Source organism: Typopeltis vanoorti, chromosome 24 (genome assembly GCF_054136105.1).
Source record: "Typopeltis vanoorti isolate ZY-2024b chromosome 24, IOZ_Tvanoo_1.0, whole genome shotgun sequence".
Classification (NCBI taxonomy): Eukaryota; Metazoa; Arthropoda; class Arachnida; order Uropygi; family Thelyphonidae; genus Typopeltis; species Typopeltis vanoorti.
This window is the reverse complement of record NC_143572.1, coordinates 58,212,448-58,233,555: the sequence shown is the minus strand read 5'-3', so window position 1 is coordinate 58,233,555 and position 21,108 is coordinate 58,212,448. Positions and strand designations below refer to the sequence as shown.

Genomic DNA, 21,108 nt, shown 5'->3' with positions numbered 1-21,108 from the left:
ATACAGAAGTCAGTTTCGTAAATAGCAGGTCCTAATTCCTTAATAATTAAATGAAGGAATTAGGGATTCAAACACATGAAACACTTCGCAGATTTCCAGAAGTATATATTTTTGTTATACATTTATTAATTCCGTAACTGCACATAAGTATACGCCATCTGGTGATCCTGACCTAAATAAAAAAATACTCTCTCTTTGTGGTTAAAATTCATTTCCATTTTTAAAAATTCCATTCAAATAATAATTTACTTATGAGGTGGAGAAACGTAACTCCAATGTTGGTCTATATAAAATCAGTGAAGAATTTCTGGGAAAAAATTTCTCATTAGTTGCACACCGACAAGAATTCGAATCTGAAGCAAACTCAACACACAACTGAAATCTGATGAATCATCGACATGCCATTGATTGGATTGGAGGATGATTTGAAAGGGGGATTAATTCAATGGGAAAAACATCAGCTGTTGACTTGAAATAATGGGTAAAACCTGTTATTTCGAGAGAATCATGAAGATACAATTCCATGGTACATTAATCAAAATGCTTTTGAAATGCTAAGGACAACAGTGAAACTTGTCTTATGGTCGCAATTCAAGGGGTGAATGTAGTGTAAAGTGAAGTAACAATGATATAAATGGCTTTGTGAGAACAGGGTATAACATAAAATTCGAGTGAATTAAAACAGTCCATTAAAAACCACAGAACGTCGTTGAAGATCGCTAAAATACACATAACTTAGGCTTTACTTGATCCATAAAATTTAGCTGATCTTTCATGTTCTCAGGGAAATTTTTTTCGTGATATGAGTTTTGTGAATATGATGTGAGAATAAATTTGGCAAGGATTTAAATGTGAATAAAATTTCTCATCTATTTCCATGTCATTCAGCATTTTAATTTTGATTAATAGCCAACACAGAAGAGAGAGGGTCGAGCTCTGCAGGACAGAATTGTTATTTTATAAACAAAACTGAATATATTATATATACTAATAATATAATATACATATTAATAAAAATGTTGAAAGTAAAATAGTACAAACTCTACACGAAATTTAAACCTTATTTAAAGCTGACTACCCTCATAGCGTGAAAGAGTTTGTCCATCGGTGCCATAAAATAATCAGCTAAGAGTGGTGAGATAGGACTGCCCATTCCTGTTCTTTCGATTTGTTTGAACAACTTATGCCGTGCAAAATAGCCTAAATTGACGATGAATTTAAATAGGTTAGCATTGTCTTGTGGAATATCAAATTGTAAAAACTGAAGAGTTTTTAATATAAAAGATGGTGTGGCCAGTGAGATTCCAGCGTTGGCAACAGAGCTCTTTCGCAAGATAGTAAATGGAAAAGCCAACAAAGTCCACTAAGGACATAGTGATTGAATGCATAAGCTCTCAACAGTTGAGCAGCGCAGAGATGGACTTGACGCAAATATATTTTTTTTGCAGATAAAAAAAACTGAATGATGTTACGATTTGATCAACACCCCTTTGTAATCAGACAAATCTTTTTTTTTTTTTTTTAAAAAAAAAGACATTTAAATTTTTTTTCTTCTCGTCTGTAATTAATTTCTTTAAGATCTGGTTTGCGACGCAACTTTTGAATATGAAATAAATCATTAAAAACAAAATAAGAAATGAAAATATGTTAAAATGTTAATTTTTAAATCCTAGTTCGAAGATTTTCATTTATTAATAATTTTTTTATTGAATTGTTTTGCAATGATCCGATTAATTTTTATATCTTAAATTAGAATCTTTCGATGGAAACAGCACGAAACCTATGCTAATATATAGTTACAATACTGAAGAACGCAAGTAGTAGGGGTGACGGTTTGAACAAAATGATTCCGGTGGGCGTGGCTTCACGAGTCATGAATTTCCCTGTGGGCATATGTGTCAATGGCTTCAGTTGTTGTGTTTTGGTTCGCGTATGGCATTATGGGTGATGATAGAGATAAGGATTCGTGTTGTGATTGGTGGACACTTCTGACAAGATGAAGATCAAGATAAGATAAGGAATCGTGACGTGTTAGCGTGACGTGAAATATTATTAGCAAATGTTATTCTAAGGATTTGTGGTTAAATGATATTGTAGTAACTAATGCTGATACAGATCATTTACTGAAAATAAAAAAAATAATTAAAAAAAAATGTTGACAAGGAGAATTTTTTGATATTAAAAACAAGTATCTATTTGTTTTTACATGATCTCTGATTATATAAAAATAGTCACAGTCTTATTATGTTATCATTTTCGTTTTACAATATCATTTAACCACTAATCCTTAGAATTATCATTTGCTAATAATATTTTGCATAGAAAGACCACGATATCTCAATATTAAAAAATACACACAATGCAAACCACACGCGACAGATTCCTTAGCTTGTACAGCTACAGAATTATAATACCATTTATAATTCAGTAAATCTTCGGTCGTCCACCCGAAAACGATATTGTTAACTTTCAGTATTAATATTCAGAAAGTTAACAATATCGTTTTCGGGTGGACGACCGAAGCTATCGAAAAAATCACCGTGTTTGTCTTTAATATAGATAGCTTGCCAATGTTGTCCTGGCAACCAGGCCGGATCTGTGTTCACGACGAACATCGACTGTTGTTTTCTGATCGGATATTGTGGCAATTCATCACGAGCACAAACTCCTAAACCCACTTTTCTGTGGGTTTAGGAGTTTGTGGGTTCTAACTCTAGTATGCTTACTAATTGTTCAGTGTTCATAGTCCAGTAACACAGAACGATCCTTTGTTACGGATAACGTATACACCCAAATTCTGCATAAAGAATCACTGTGATGTTTTCAGGAAGAGCTTGAGCAAATTTAACTTCGAGTCGCACACTTCCTCTTCTTAACAGGCTGACATGGGGGGCAACGGCATTTTGATCTGGCGATAAGTCAAATCCATAGAGAACGTTTCCCTTTACGTATTCTTCATAAGAAATGTCATAACCACAGTCTCTGTTCCATTTGCCTAGTGATGTGAACAGTGACATGTAACATCTGCTGTAATGCCTCTCTTTGAAGTTCGGAGTCAAAGGTTGTGAGGGATACTGAATACCGTCAGCTGTCACTACAAGAAAATTCAGATTGAAATGATGAAAATTAAATAGATTTCTGTTGATAGTGCCATTAAATCCCTCACTAGCGACCAGTCCAATAATTAATCTAGATGGTATTTCACCTAGATACAGATTGTCTCGTGTGGCATCTGACATACCCTTGGGAATTGAAAAATAAGACACTTGCACACGATTGATGGGGTATATCATGTTTGACTTGTCTAGCACAGACAGGTGAGCCAGTTGAATCTTTGAATTTATTTTGACTTTGCAGACAAAAAGTGTAGCCTCTTCAATTTGCACTTTAGCCTTAGAATCAGCATTTGCAGTCAGTAAACAAAATTCGGGAGAACTTCGAACCATACAAATACGAACAGTAACGTTATTGATCAAGTACCGGTCTTGATGCATGATGTCAGCGTGTATTCGCCCAAGCATCTCGACACTTTTCGATTGGTTAATTCGAGCTTGTCGTCTACGCATCCCACATTCACTTTTGGTAAACATATCACTAACATTAGCCACATCATCTTTAACAAATAGTTCATTTGTCAGTTGACTGTTTTTAACATCTCTGTCATAATTTATAGGTTTTCAATATAAGCCCTGTAAGGATACGTGTCTGATGCCACATTCACTAGTTTATCTTGGAGAAAAACGTCAATTTGACTGAACAGGGAATGGAAAAAATTATTCACAACACCAACTGAAGAATCTTCGATAGGTTTATTATCATTGTCAGTGATGCGCACACGAACACGTAGGTATGAGTTTCCCAAATCCAAGTATTCTTCAGATGTACCTGGTATGCAAATTTTCACTGGACCTCCACTGTCAGTACTGGATATTGGTTGGTAGGTAACATAAGAACTTCTTTCCACACACATGTTTACACGAGGGTGGGAAAAACGATCTAACTCTGACATCATATCCTCAGCAAAAGATGTCATCTCGCTTGCGTTTTTTAGTATTCGTTTTTTTCTTCTTGCTTCCTTGACCTCTCTGAAGTAATCGACTCTGAGCCTTTTCAGCAATGGTTTTCCCAGCTTCTGATGCTCTGTTTATAAAGGCTCGACGTACAGGTACCCCTTCCAATACATCTCCTATCATATGCTGACCAGCTTTTAAGACTTGACGACCGACAAATTAAGCTGCAGGTTTTAAAAGTGGACTTAGAAAGGAGAAGGCACTTCTGAAAATGCTACCTAATCCGTACCGACGCTGTATTGGGGGCCCCGTAAATATTTGAGCCCTACCTGCCGGAAATGTGTAATATCTGAGATAATCAGTCATCCTTCACTTGTCGGAACTGTAATTTAACTATTGTCTTGCCACCACGAAAGTGGAACAACTCGCCACTGTCAGAACGAATTTCAATGCTAATTGACTGAAATGTTTGTTTTCGTAACGGATAATAATCAGGTTGAGCAAAAACGAAGGAACACTTAGTGCTGCACTGAACAACTCGTAACAATGGCGCACATGTATCACCAACTATCTGTTCTTGGATTAAATCAGAATAAACAAAATATGCGGCTACACCCCTCTTTATATCAACTGGATATTTCCCTGTGATTGTACCTTTCAGTTTAACACCAATCTGATTAAAACCCAGTAGAAGCCCCAAACCCGAGGCCTCCTTGGGAAACAACAGGTTGTAATCTTTTGGGACTGTCAGAGAAATAGTGTTGTTTGGATTCTTTTTTCCAGTAATCACAGAACTCACATCAAACACTGCTAGAAGAACTTCAGAGGGTGAATTGTAACTGCCATGGGGAATCTTGTACACTTTGTAAAATCCTTCTTTAGACTTTTCGAAAACTTTATTTCCTGTGATGTTGTTGTTGTCGATATTGTTGACTCCTCCACCAATTGCACGTATCATATGAAACTCATCGTAACCGGAATCGATATTATTAAATTCTCCCGGAAGATGAATTTCGGCAAGAGCAACTTCCCATTTACCTTTAAGTCTGATCTCGTGTGGTAATTCCACTTGAAGTTTCGTTTGCGTGTTTGTTGGAAACATTTTCATACTGGCATTACTGAGAAGGGTTAAGTAAAACATCTTCGCTAAGAACCCAAGAATTATACGATGAGGGATAACCGAGCCACTTAACAAAATACTGAAGTTTTCCTTTCTGTTTGCGCTGCTTAAGTACTTTTTCGATTAGATACACGTCTTCCGGAAGTTCATTGGGTATATTAGCAGTTGAGGTTCATAGAAAGTTCCCTCCGCTATCTCTCAGTCCCGACTGCGAACTCTATATACTACAGGGTTTCTATTAATAACCTGAGCAATAGTGAACAATTCTCGTGTCCAGTTACCCCAATACCGTTTTCTAAATTTGTGGGTATCATCACTTAAAACCACACTATCACCTACTTGAAATTTTGGTTTGGTAGTCTCCTCTTGGGTTCCATACAAATATTTCCAAACACGATCCTCGTTGTGAAGGTTAAGTTGGGAAGGAGCCATACCGATAGTGCTGTGTGGTGTGAGGTTATAAGTATGTACAGGGGTCGGCAATACATTTGTATAATTTTTACTTTGAGTATACGTCATCCACTTGTAGATCTTTGTTTTCAATGTTCTGATAAATCTTTCTGCAATGGGTGCTTTCATTTCGCTCCTGATCGTGTAGAAATGAATATTATGGTTCTTAAACAACGCACGAACTTTCTTGTTGCAAAACTCTTTTCCTTGATCAGTGTTTATGTAACATGGCACTTCCTCTTTAAAAATAGGCTCGAAAGCATTAACAACATCGTCTGCTGATTTCTTCTTCAGTGTTCGAACCCATGCAAATCGGGAAAAACAATCAATGCGTACAAGAAGGAAACACACACCCCCATTCTCTTTTGCAAGGGGTGACATATCTGCCAAATCACATTGAAAAGTATGTAAAAGTGTCGGGACTTTGATTTGATTGCGTTTAAACTTTCTTCTAATGGGTTTATGTTTCACATAAGTAGGTTGTGTTGCTAACCAACTTTTCATGGTTTCATGTGACAAATTTGTATGTTTCTGTAAAGCTTTGATACTTCCAAAACTAACTACTGTATTAGGATTATAGTAATCTGCTAACTTTTTCATTACGATCAATGTTTTTTTTTTTTTTTTCTTTGCAGGTGAAAATCAAGAAACATCGCAAAAGTGGCAGTTACTTGCTTTTATAGCAGTACTGCTAACATTAATGACCGGAGAAATAGCCATAATCATTTGGGAAGTAGTATCAAAATCAGGCAACCAAACTTGCCTCATCAAAGAAATGTTACGCCAAGAAAAACACCATTTGCATTGGTGATATATGTAAATTCAATTCCTATTTCTTGCATATTGCATTGTAAATAATATCTGTGAAATAAATATGTAAACTTAAAAGAACAAACAGTGTCTTTGATGTGTTATGTATGTTTAAGTAAGAACACTTTTACAATAACCTTGAATACACACACGATTTGTTTATTTATTTATTTATTGAATTTTAAGATCTTAATTATTTTAGACAAATCAAAATATTCGGATGAATTATGAATAAAATATGAACTTGATTACAATATGCATATAGAAGAAAATACAGATGAGGTATGGAAAAAAAAAGTATGTGTGTTTGAGTGACATCAATATATAATTAATTATTCAGAAAAGGTCGAAAGACTGCCGCCATCACGACTTACTCTAAGAATTCCCAACCTTTAACAGGAAACAAATACCCCATAATATATTGGAAATTAGTACACCCATCTATAGAAGAAAAAAAACCGTATGTTTGAGTGACACCAGTATATAATTAATTATTCAGAAAAATCTAATCACACCCGCCATCACGACATACTCTAAGAATTCCCACAGACGACAATGACAGATGTGTGTCACCCTGGGAAAATTCAAAGATATCTTATCTCAAAACATAGCCCATAATTCCATAGCCAAACCAAAATACCACACAAAGACATAACGTCACGATTCTTATCTTATCTTGATCTTGATCTTGTCAGAAGTGTTCACCAATTACAACACGATTACTTATACACTAATATATTTCCCTTTCCATTCAAAACAATAACGTCACTTATTTACAACTAACAAATGATGTCACTTATCTACATCTGAAAAGAACACACACCTACACGACACGAGTCCTTATCTCTACCATCACCCATAATTCCATACGCGAACCAAAACACAAGAACTGAAGCCAGTGACACATATGCCCACAGGGAAATTCCAAACATTCCACACCCATGAAGCCACGCACAGTGGAAGCATTTGGTTTAAAGTGTCCCACCAATCACAACACGAATCCTTATCTCTGTCATCACCCATAATTCCATAGGCTAACCCAAAAAATCCCCCACAATTCCATACGCCAACCAAAACACAAGAAGTGAAGCCATTCACACAGTTGCCCACATGGAAATTCCAAACATTCCAAAGTCATGACGTCACTCACAATGACGTCAGGAAGCCACGCACACGAGAAGCATTTGGTCAGAAGAGCCTTCCCTACTAGGAGCTGAAGCCATTGACACATGTGCCCTCAGGGAAAAGACACGCCCACCGGAAGCATTTGGTCAGAACCGCCTCCCATACTACTTGCGTTCTTCAATCATTTTGGCTCCTTTCGTGACGTCACTGAAATTATAAAATTCCACCTCATGTTAGTATTCATAATTAGTTGTAGAAATAAAACTAGTTTAGTATAAAAATAATAAATTATTTATAAATAAAAATACAAGAAACTCGATTTAGTAGGACGATCAGAAGCTAACTCACTATATAGATTAGTGTTGATAACCAGAAATATTCCTGAATTTGTATAATTTTTCCTGAAACGTTGAGGGGAAAAATGTGTACTTATGTAATAAACTTGCACGAAATTGGTAGGTATTGCGAAATAAACCAATTATGCCCTTCGACCAACATTTCACTGTTGCTAGCATTTATTCTAAGTCATAGGAGTGATGTACAGTAAATACGCACAGATAGTCTTAAAATATCAGTGAAAACAAGTATCTACTAGAGGTTTAGATTTCTGAAATTAAATAATTTACATCTCCAATAGAGGTTTCAGAACCCAATGAAATTACTGTCATGGCTTTACACAGATCAACAGAATGAGCACTGATTAAACAAAATGCATCTTAGTGTTCGTAATGGCTATCGTTTGAAATCTATTAGGAGCATTGAATGGGAAAGCTATTCAAGTGATAATAAGACGAGAATTATTGCATTTATCCTAAAATTAAGTCAATTTTTCTCCACCTCTTTCATATTCCAATCATTCACTTTTTCTTATATGATCCACGATATCACCCGAAATATGCTCGTAAATGAGATGTTTCCTGACGTATAAATAGATCGCCACATCCAGTTTTTCTGTGTTGCGGGTCAACATTGTAGAGCCAATCAGCCGGTGTAGACGAAGCCTTTTGGTCGGAAAGACCTGGATTCGATTCCTTTTGTGAGGAAATAGTTACGTCATGATGTAAAGAACCATTATCTGGTCTCTTTCGACTAAAGGTGAGTTAAGGGTTTTTTTCACGCGGAAACTCGGGTTTTTCGTCCCTCAGAAAACATTTAATCGCTCACTTAGTACACACACACACACTGTTTCGAAAGAAACAGATACCGCGTTGATAAGGTTCATCGTGCTATTTAACGAGTCACGTGTTTGTAGCCAGTATAAATTGAAGGAACATGATGCTTGCTAGTCAGTGCAGTGGTTTTTCAGGGTGAAATGGCTGAGAAATGACGGAGATGGAAAGAAGCAGTGTGATAGGATGCAATGTTGCAACCCAACTCCGCTGACAACATTATAAAATGTAAGCAAAAATCACTAAGACGCGACCTAACCTATTCAAAGAGGCCCTTGCAAAGTCCAGTAGCACCACAGTTCCAGCCACGTCCACTATTCAGCTCCGCTATCAGCATTATAAAATGTGAGGAAATCACTAACGCACGACCTAACCATTGCAAAGTCATGCTGATCACTATAGATTATCTCAATTCCATCCATCTACCAATGGTTGGACTGGAATTGGAAGCTAATTACTATTAATATCCAAATACTTTACCTGTAGCCTTCCAGTTTAGCAACAGTCTCTGAAAAATAGGATTGGTCCAGAGCTCCTGGTTCGTGGTTTAGCCACATCTTCACCATCTTCTGGTTTGATTCTGAATAATCACCAGCAACTATATAAGAGTATTGAGCACTTGGTGATATTAAGCCATATATCAGAGGACCGCACCTATTTCCTGTAGCTTATTACCTGGAAATCGTCCTAGTTCGTGGGTGAAAAAAAAGAAAAATAGATAGAAAGAATACTCGACATATTAATAAACAGTTAAAATAAAATTGAGTCAATTTGAAGCTAACAGTAAAAACGTGTACTTTACTGTATCCATTGATGTAGATATCAACCTAATCTGGGAAAAGATAAATAATTAAAATTACTGTAGATATTAACATATTTAATAAAGTGATGTCTGCTACTTACTGTTGTTAATTATCCTATGTAAAGATGGAATAAAATAGTTTCCAGATGACTCGGCTATGGATGTAATAAGTTTTATTTTTATTTGTCCGTATTTTGTAGCATCGAAAGAATCCCCTTGGAAGTACTGATTCCAGTCTCCCGTAAAGTTTGTCTTTACACTTGTAGACATTTTCTGAAATAAAAACCATTTCTGAAACAAATTCAGCCTAATTGGGAGTTAATACGAAATATCTTACTCTGAAATATCTGTCTTATAATATTTTGATGATATTGAGAAGAAAGAAAATATATCTTTCTCCTGAAATTCCCACAAACTAGCCAAAGAACACAGGATTGAGAGAACGCAAGGCATAGTCTTTGAGAAGTTGTCTTTCTAATACGAGAAAAATTATAACTTTTCAGAACCCAACATTGTCGTTTGGAAGTTTGCAGACTACGCCAATGAATAATTCGCACTGACAAGTTCAATCTGAAATATTTATGCGGTAGGTCTGGAGTATTTATAAAGGTCATAACCAAGAGAAAATTTGAGGAAAGTACATGTTATTGTAGACAGCCGACAAATCCGTGAAGGGGAAAACATGGGAGCCGTATAGTATATTATAGTCAGACTGACTTTTTACTATATATTTAATAGTCACGAACGTTATTTGCCTCAGATGGGAAAAAAAATCTACCTGTTCTTTGATGAAAGGACAATATTTACAAGTTCATACTTCAATTACGTTCTACCAAAAATCTCACTTTCTCTCAAAAATATATCTGATCATTAGCATTAGAAGAATGATAACAAATTTCATACACAACTATATATGAAAAAAAAAGTTAATTTACTTGGCTGAAGTTTTAAAGTCACTTGTAAGTTAAAAAAGCTAAAAAACTCACCTTGTAAAGATGCAGTGATCCCAATGGAAATAATTCACTAGAGCACTTTGTACTCCCTAATCATAAGATATTTCTGTTTATGTGTCTGGAGGCTTTAATATATACGTTAATCATATGAGGTGCAGCGATTAGCATATCTATTACTGTACTTATCAGGAAATATAAATGAATCAGATGGTTGCTCTTCTTCTGAACTGCATAAGATTTATGATTGAGTTATAATCTCTCATTTTATCTAAGACCTCTTGAAAGAGAATTTTAGTAAAAGAGGTTATCTGTAGGTTTACAAATGAATCTCCATAAGAAACAGAGTCACAACGAAAAACTATTAACAGTCCAGTTAACCCAGGGGGGGGGAGAAGAAAGAAAAACCATTGGGATCCAACCCTGGCCTTCAAAAGTATTTAGAACATTGTTTACCACATTGTGCGATTCTTATATTGCATTAATAATAAAATTAAGAATTTTTAAATATTAATTTCATAATTAAAAATTTTCTTCAGTAATAATAGCTATTCACATACGTCACTGAAGTGCTATACGTTTCGTAGTGTTTTGTGAATGGGACTGATATACCAGTAAAAACACAAATTAACACTTTACTATGGACCGTGATGAATGTAAATACATTTTATAGTCACGTCTGTACTTAAAATTTTTAATTGTAACTAAATTACTAAAATAAAGAGGCCAAAAGGCTTCACTTCGTCGATGTAAAATTATTTAAATTAAGGGGATATTAAATCCCACATTATTTCAAATCATAATAAGAAACTAAAGATAGAAATCTAAGAGTTTCATGCCGAATATATAGCAAAACTATAAAAGTTTCGGCGAATCCTTGCGTAAGCTAAACACATGGTTCAAAACCAGGGCAACTCGTAGCAAAGGTGTGTAAAGTTCTGATCACTAGCCTTGTATTTCCCATAATGCAAAACACATCTCCTAGGAGATGTTTGATGTTATACATTATGGGGGAAGGTCACTACCCAGACCGGTTTCGACCTTTATTGAGGTCTCATCAGTGAGTAGGTAGACCTAGATAACACTGAGATTGTAGTGAGTAGAACTTATATACTTTGCTATACGAGTTGCCAAAAATGTGCACCAGTAAGTTACTGAAATAAAGAGCTAAGAGGCTTCACTTCGGCTATGTAAAGGTATTTCAATTAAGGGGATATTAGAACTTTAACCACCTTTGCTACGAGTTGCCCTAGTATTGAACCATATGTTTAGCTTACGCTAGGATTCGCCGAAACTTTTATAGTTTGCTATATATTCGGCATGAAACTTTTAGATTTCTGTCTTTGAGTTTCTTATTCGGCTTTGAAATAATGTGGGATTTAATATCCACTTAATTTAAATAATTTTACATCGACGAAGTGAAGCCTTTTGGCTCTTTATTTTATTAACTTATTAGTGCACCTTTTTGGCAACTCGTATAGCAAAGTATATAAGTTCTAATCACTACAACCTTAGTGTTTAGGGGGCGAGATTGATTCATTTTTAGGACTTCCAGGGTCACGAATGGCAATGCTGTAGCCAATGAAGTTTTAACTGAGGCTCGGTTATTGCCGTTACTCAGCCATGATTAGAGCTTTTAGCTCAATAATCCCACCCCATCCACACAGACTTTCTTCAATTGGATGACGTGATAAAGAGTCAAGGACACAGTCCATCGCCCAGTTCTTTTAAGAACCTTAGTATTAGGGATAGATGACGCTAATAATCGACCGTTAGATGCGGTGATTAATACGCTTGGAGGGTAATGGATGGCAATGCTGTAGCCAATGAAGTTCTATCTGAGACTCGGCTATTGCTGTTACCCTCCTGCCATGATCAGAGCTTTAATAGCTCAATAACACCTTATCCCTACACTGTCCTCTACAGATAACGGTGAAGATGAAAAGCATTCTTGCTTTGTCCCTTTAAGCCAGTCCTTATATAAGGAGCTTAGTATTATGAAACAGAATTTTGGAAGGGAAAATGGCGCCTATCATGAAAAGAGTTTACCTGTACTTGTTACTAAAGTTACTAATCTTGCGTTTTGATTAATGTGATATTTTGTGGAGATTTCCGAATGATTTTTAGAGGTAAGCTTCTTCGTTTGCGACTATTTTTGCACTTCTATTGTTTAGCTGGTAGATTATTGCGTTAGCCAACGCTTTGCATTGCTAGCAGTTCTCTACGGGTGCGGAATTCTCTACAGAAATTTTGCTGGCAGGTCTCTAGACCTGCGGGATTTATATGTGCACTCATACGCAATTAAATCGATATGAGCGTGTCTGACTTGGACGTTGTCACTGACTTGCTTGACGAAGAGCCGGCTATCATACTTATTAATAAACTTCAAAAGAAATTCAAACTGAAATGGCCTGCTAACTTGATTGATCCCGACATCATCGTCGACTCTCTTGACAAAGGGCTAGCACTAGCACTCACTTTCATTAAAAAGCTTCTTAAAAATTTGAACAAGAATGGCCCGGCGACTTAAACTTATATTCTTTACCCGAGGTTAATGATGAAGAAAATGAAGACTCTCCTCAAATGGAGGAAAAGCCCAATTACCGGGTGTCTGCCTCTAATCCCTCTGATCAAGAAGAAATCCACGCTCGTAAGAATCGAAAAATTCTCGCTTCTGAACCAACAAATGAAGTTGGTATGGACGAAGACTCTCCCAATTCAGACTCCTCCGCCTCTCCCAATGAGAAGGTTCCACCGAATATCCTAAGGGAGAAGCAGAGATCGACAACCCTAAGAACCACCATGGCTAACCTACAAATAAATCATAGATTGGCCAAAAATGTAGATGAGGGCATAAAAATTCAGCCTGCCAGGGTGGTTGATTATAGTAATCTTACAAAGGAACTGGACGCAAGAGGAATACACTACCATACATTTTCACTTACCTCCGAAAAAAGTCTGAAAGGTGGTCCTCCGAGGAGTCTCCGAGGATATTGACACGGATGAAATAGTCACTGACGTCAACGTACAGGATCTACCTCCCATAAAGGTCAGTAGAATGTTCAGATCAAATAAGACACCTATGCCTCAAGTAGTAGAGATTCATAACATTTACAAGGATATTTGCAATCTAAAGTCAATCTGTGGACTTAAAATCACCATAGAATCATTGAGGAAAAGAGCATCTTCTGGGCAGTGCCACAGATGCCAGAAGTTTGGCCATGCCCAAAAGTTGTGCAAAGCTCAGTACAGATGCTTAAAATGAGGCGAGAATCACCCCACAAACACTTGCACCAAGCCAAAATCCGCCTTGGCTAAGTGCGCAAATTGTGATGGTCCTCACCCTGCTAATTATAGAGGATGTATTTATCACCACAAAAACAGATGGGACGATCCAAGTAGTCAAACTACCTCGTCATCTAGTGCGAGAGTTCCTGAAATTCAAGTTCCTCAGTCCTCCAAAAGTGAGAACATGACAACTGATGCTCGCTCATCATTAACTGAGCCGCTTAAGAAAATGAATCTTCAGCATCAAATGAGAACATGTGTCGATGTGGCCCGCTCCAATCAGATAGTACAAAACCAGAACCTGGCTAATCCACATTCAAATCTATCAGCTATAATCACCTCTTCTCTTGCAAATATGCTGCAGGATTTCAGCAGTGCACAAACCCATTACTAAGTGTTACAAAAATATTTTTACAGCAAACTCAATCCATATTATCTGCACTATCTGATGCATAGGAAAAGATCACCCCAGATTCACTTAGGAGTATCGCTTGGAACGCCAACGGTATCAAAAACAAAGTGTTGGAAATCCAGGAATTCAATAATAGATATAATCCAGATATACTTCTAATGAATGAAACCTAAAAATCAGAGGATATGAGGTTTACAGAAACGACAGACTTGGGTATAAAGGTGGAGGTACAGACACTTTTATCAAAAACTATATAAGCCATCATTCAATAACCAACCCTACAACCACCAACCTCGAAATCACAAACGCAGTTGGGCACCTAAAAAGTTTTGCTGCTTACAACCCTCCAACAAAATCAGCAATGATTTGGTTGGAGGGTTGTAAGCATGCTGTTTCACTACTCAAGTTCCAATTGCATAGCTTTGCCTGGTCCTTCAATACCAACTCAACTCAGTCCAATTGGCTCCTCCGACGTACTAGATATAGTTGTCCTCCAAAATGTCAAATTGCAGTACAACTTGGATTCACTTGATGAATTCACCTCTAACCACAACCCTCTTCTGCTCCAATTAGGCAATCAGAAGGGATGTCCCCCCCGCTTCAAACCTTCATACCTTGGGAAAAGTTATCCAATGTGCTCCCAAACTACTTTGGTCCTGTTCCTCATATTAACTCTAAAGAAGAAATTGATTCTGAAATCAATAAACGTACTCAACAAATCAATGTAGCCTTATTATCTATCACCTCAAATAGTCTACTTCTAAGCCTAAAAGACTTCCAGAAGATATTATGAGCTTGATCAGGGAGAAAAATAAGGCAAGAAAAAGATACTTTAATACCAGAGCTCCCCAAGATAAAAGGTCACTCAACCGGCTAAATAGTGCAGTGAGAGATGCACTGAAGGCCCCCAGAAACAGACTATGGGAAGATAAATCAGCTTCCATTTCACCCGGTGATCAAACCGTTTGGAAACTGTTAAGAAATATCAAAAAATAAAAATAAAACTCTTCCTCCTCTCAAATCGGATTTAGGCATAGTTCACTCAGATGCTGAAAAAGCCGAACTATAGTCAAAAACTTAGAAAAGCAGTGCAGCCCTTCATATGATAACTTGAACTTCAATCATATTTATAAAATCCACCGCCACGTCCAATACGTACTAAAACAGTGTGATACTTGTACCAGCCAACTCACACCTACTTCTACAGCCGAAATCTATGACATCATAGAAAATTTAAGAAATAAAAAACTTCCTGGACCTGACGGCATCCCAAATAAAGTTATTAAATTGATGCCCCGAAAGGCCATCTTACAACAATAATAAATGCCATGCTTTGATTCAAATACTTTACCTATGCTTGGAAGTTAGCAGATGTGGTCCCTAATTATAAGGCTGGTAAGGATCCACAGCTGCCACAAAGTTATCGCCCCATCAGTCTGATTTCCGATTTGGTCAAAATCGCTGAAAACGTCATCCTCTACAAAATTCAAGTTTCTGTAAACAAGCTAAATATCCTACCTATAGAGCGGTTTGGGTTTCGCAAATTTCACAGCACTACTCAACAGATCCATAGACTAGTCGAATACATTACCACCAGCCTCAACTGGCATCAATACACCGAAGCAGTCTTTCTTGACTTAGAAAAGACCTTCGACAAATTACGGCACTTTGTACTCCTATACAAACTGATGTTAGCCCGCATTCCATTGGACTGATCCACCTCATTAAGTCCTTTCTTTCTGGAAGATTCATGCAAGTTAAACTAAATAGGGCGGTCTAGCCAGCGGCGGATCTTGGCTGGAGTGCCTCAAGGATCCTTCCTAGCTCCGAAACGTTTCTCGATTTACATGGCAGACATCCCACATAACTTGGTGTGATCTATCTTTGCTCTCTATTACGACGATACAGCAATACTGGTCAGATCTCTAAATTTCGCATCTTGTTACAAAGAAACTACAAGATAACATTCTGAAACTGGAACACTGGTTCTCCATTTGGAGACCGCAAGTAAACCCTCAAAAAAGCAGTGCTCGTCTGTTCACAAAAAATTCAACATCTCCCAAAGAAGATATCTTTCTATTTAACATCAGGATTCCCTGGAAAACAGAAGCCAAATACCTCGGTATACTCCCAGATAGAAAACTAACCTTCATCCCGCATACAAAATCCTTATGTGCAAAGGCATCAAAAGTTATTGCTGAGCTCTATCCTCTTATCAATAGGAACAGCAAACTAGATATTAAAATCAAATTGCTCCTCTATCAGTTGATGATTCGTCCCATTATCACTTATGCGGCCTCCGCCTGGAATCATATTTCAAGCTCAAATATGCTTAAACTGCAAAGATTGCAAAACAAATGCTTACGCATGATCTTAAATGCACGATGGTACATTAGAAATGTTCGAGACAAAAATGTCCCTTATATCTACTCTTTCCTGCAATCTCTCGCAGTAAAGTACTTCTCAAAATCGTCCTCACATCCAAATGAATTAGTCCAACAAGCAGCAGATCATGATGAATCAGAATTATGCAAATATAGACGACCTAAGGCCATTCTAGTTCCCTTTCAAGATCTGTAACTTGCCCAACTCAGGCTGAGCATGTAGCTCATAAAATTTTCCTTACACAGTAACCTTATCAGGCAGCAGGGATTAAAAACATTATGCTTCACCCTTATAGACAGTAACGTTCTGCGTTCTTCTGCCTCAGTATTATCTAGGTCTACCTACTCACTGATGAGGGATTACAATCTTGATTCATGAGATTCTCTACTTGGGATAGGTTTTGCCTGTAACTGAGTGGGGCCACCGCTGAGATTATGGCTTTGTCCGGTGGTGGGGGTGAGCCAGCCACTGGGTAGAGCCAACGCTGAAAAGTTCTTCTCGGTGACGGGGTGAGTCTGTCACCGAGTTGGACGATCTTTTGGGATCGTCCAATTTTTAGAGATGGCTTTACTTAAATAGTGAAACCGGTTCCAGTATTGACCCATGTGTTTAGCTTACGCTAGGATTAGCCGAAACTTTTATAGATTACTATATTTGGCATGAAACTCTCTGATTCCGATATTTGAGTTTCTTTTTCGGGTGTGAAATAATATGGGATTAATATCCCCTTAATTTAAATAATTTGTAATGTAAAAGCATCGAATGGGTGGGGGGTGGGGTAAATAATGCCTGCAACTCCTTTGCGTTAAAAAACCCCTTTAAGATTAATCAATTGAAATTTGAAATTAACTTATCAGAATTTCTTTACTGAGTTTCTAATTATATACTTTTAGAGATATTTTACGTTCTCGTGAAATCTCTTTGTATGATGTAGCCTGATGTTGCCCGAATTGCAGCACATATATGGTTTGGCATAGATTTCAAGAAGTGTTGGATTGCATCTATGTCTACAACTTACCAGGCGTTTACCAGACAGTACTTTAACTGGCTCTGAATTTAAGGAACAGGACTTTGCCCCCGGATCACGTTTTCTAACATGTCTCATACATTCTTAATGAGGTTCAGATCTGGACTTTGTAGTAGCCAGAGAAGAAGGTGGAAGTGGTTGTTATGTCCTCTAAACCAATACTGAAACAATATTGCGCGACATATAGTAGCATTGTCTCCTATGAAGTAACCAACAACTGGTGGATAAATTGTCAATATTCTAGGATGGACAACATGATATTTTCCAGTCTTCCAATGTTCAGTCACTATATTATTAGCACCACTGTAGATGAATGTACCGATCTTTGCAGAAATCAGTGGTTTCCATATAGTTAAGCAAATGCCAATATCTATCCTCTTCAATTATTATGTAGTTGCCTAGAACACGTGGTGATGCACGCGACCAAGTATTTTGGATATATGCTGCGCAAGCGACGCTTACGTATATCTACATAAACTTTTCTAATTAGGTGACCAGGATGTGCAGTTTATTTCGCTGTACGTGTGTTTACTTGGATGTGTTCTGTTTGTTCAGATGTGTACAAATAGTACACGTCTACCAACAACAGATGTGTTGTGATTTATTGAAGGCATTGAATAAGTCGTCTTCAGTTGAAAATCACAATCGTAAAGCATTGTTTCATTTTTCCTGATGAAGCCATACTGGTCATTGTAATGAGTTGTAATGATGCAGTTTATATTTCAAGCAAAATTTGCCAGCAGAAAAGATATCCTGCTATTACTGTATACTATGTTTTAGGAATTACAGTTTCTTTCCATGTGTGTTTGTTTGTTTGTTTTTACGACCATTTCCACTTTCTTAATACAGATACCTACCTACATGAATTACTGAAATAATGTGGGAGGAAGTAGAATTTCACGGTGGAAAAGAGGGGTCGTCTCTTGTTACAATCAAAAACTCACTACCATTATCTTGTTTTTCAGATAAATGTACCAACACAATTCAGAAAAAAAATTGGCGTATCACAAGCTAAAGACTACTTTCCTCAATTAACGTACGCTACAGAAAAAGAGCTGCAAAATAAAATAAAAAAGATAATCGAATTCAGTTTGTAAAGATCGAGTGTAGAAAAGAGTTTTCCGCCAAATGGCAGTGGATTCCAGAGCCTTTAGATCCTTGCGAAAGTGCAACTTCTATCCTTCCGTACTTTTACCTTTCCCATGAAGATATCCTGTTATTACTGTATACTGAAATTAAAGGATTTGAGATCAAGACATCCACCACTACAATTAGTCGAACTACTATTACTACAATCTAACTTTGACCTGAAGCAGTAGCAAGAACAGTGGGAGAGCCAGACAGATGACATCACAAAATTTTCTCTCAAAGAATTACAAGAAAGTTTTGATGCTTGCTCACACCTCCCACGAAAATCCTGGACTCAGCTTAATACAATACGAACTGGTCATGGTGTATGTGCGGACATGCTTTTTAAATGGGGTAAGCGACCATCCTCGCATTGTGATTGTGGAGCTCAAAGAAAAGTGTGGACCATATTGTAGCTCAATGTTATCTCAGAGCATATTCAGGAGACAAATTGGACTTTTTAAGTGCTACAGCCAAAGCTATGACCTATCTGACCAATATGGATGTAACCATTTAATTTTATTGGTTTTTAAAATGACTTTTGACTTTTAATTTTATATGTTTTTAAAGTGACAGTGTATTGCACTGCATGTTTTGTTATTCATGCCATTCGAATGAATAAATCAGTAAACCTTTCCCATTCAGGTATCTAAGGCCTATGTAGTTCAATGGTAGTGCCGCTTGCATCCTCTGTGCTAGGCTGCCGAAGATAGGCTAAATTCAAGTCTACTCACCAAAGTTAACACAGATCACTTGTTATTATATCAAAAAAAAAAAATCAGCTAACGCCTTTTTATTCCCGTATATACGGGAGTAGGCGAGGCCATTTAGCCCTATCTAACTTTTGGAGACTGAGTGGGCAGTTCAATCTCCACCGGTACCCAATCAGAGACAGATGGCCCAAGGCTATCACTAATTAAGCGGTACGCAGTGAAGAGAGACGGCTCAAATGTGCCGCCATCTCGTGGTCTCTAACCCTAACACAATATATATTTTTTAATGTCTGAAATAATGTGGGTTCTACGGTCGATTTTCTTGAGTTTACAGGACGAGAAACCCGAGTTTCCGGGAGGAAAAACCTGCTTGTCCGTGCCAGAGATCGACTAACTCGGGAACCGGTCGAAAGGCTTAGAAAAATTTCCTCTAGTCGCCGACTAGACTCGAAACCAAGACTTCCTTCGTGCAGCCTAGCGCGGTGGTGTGCAAACGCCACATCCACTGAGCTACACAGGCTCTTGTTATTATATATCTTGTTATTATATATATCTTCCTTTGACACATATGAGAAGACAACTTCCTCTTGCCCAGTACACCAGAAAGGGCTCTTTGCTCTTTCTGGTGTGCTGGGCAAGAGGTTTTTTCCAGAAAGATGTCTGAAATGATCTGAACAGATTGCATACCAACAAGTCTTCTGATCCTCATGGTATCTCACAATCAGAATAACCAAACATCGTTTATGGCATTTACAATCTATTCATACACTCAGAATCTGCATTACATTGAGTAATGCCCCCGAAGCTTAATATGTATTGAAAATGCAACTTGGATTAAAAGACATGGGTACGAATCCCACATTTCTAAGGACTTTTCAGCTGATGGTGAGTTAGCAGTCCCATACATAGATGGAGTATTTCTTTCCGGTAACTCGAGTTGTTAGTAATACTAAAGCAAGCTGGAACGGTGACATATGCAATTTACAGACAGACAGACTGGCCATATAGTCAATTCTATCTGTAAACTGTAGTCATGGTTGTAAATCGACCAAAACAATCCTGAGAACCCTATATTTCAGTCTCTTCTAAAAAAGGAACATAATATTCAGCCATCTGAATTCTATCGAAAATGTGGAAATTAAACAGTGGATTTCCTGCACGTTGTGGCCCACCAGTTCATTAGTGATTCATCACATGCATTTTCTCAATCCACCTACACTGCAGCTCGCGCATTACCCACCATTGGTGATGTTGTTAATATCTGAATAAAAGAGACTGTTTCATTACAGCAAATGTTGAAGGTTTCAATTACCCCGTATGGATATTTCTAAAATTAGCTTGCTACGATTTCGTATAGCTTTCTGAGCTCACTTCTTGCATTTTTTCTTTAAAAAAGGAAGGGATCGTTTCGAAAAACTCACAGACCCTATTTAATAATTAGTTTCTATATAGCAGGAGTAAGTAGTTTTTTTCCCTCGGAAACTCGGGGTTTTAATCACGTGACTAAAGTAAATCAACACACCAAGAAATGACGACATAAGGAAAGAATTCAACAGAACTAATAACAGAGAATAAAAAGAGTTATCAATACAATTGAATAATATAACATGTTAAAAGAGACCTCATAGGTCTTAAATTGCTTGGCGTGTATCCAAATAAACCAAACTTGCCAATCAGTCTATTACTTGTGGGCACTCGAATATTGTCATGGAAGCGATG

The 21,108-nt window shown here is 37.3% G+C and overlaps 1 protein-coding gene across 1 annotated transcript in view; it reads left to right on the top strand.

The window, feature by feature from the left end:
• Positions 1-21,108, top strand: part of LOC150093256 (nicotinamide N-methyltransferase-like) — a 393,830-nt gene that overhangs the window by 246,711 nt on the left and 126,011 nt on the right. The window lies entirely within an intron of this gene.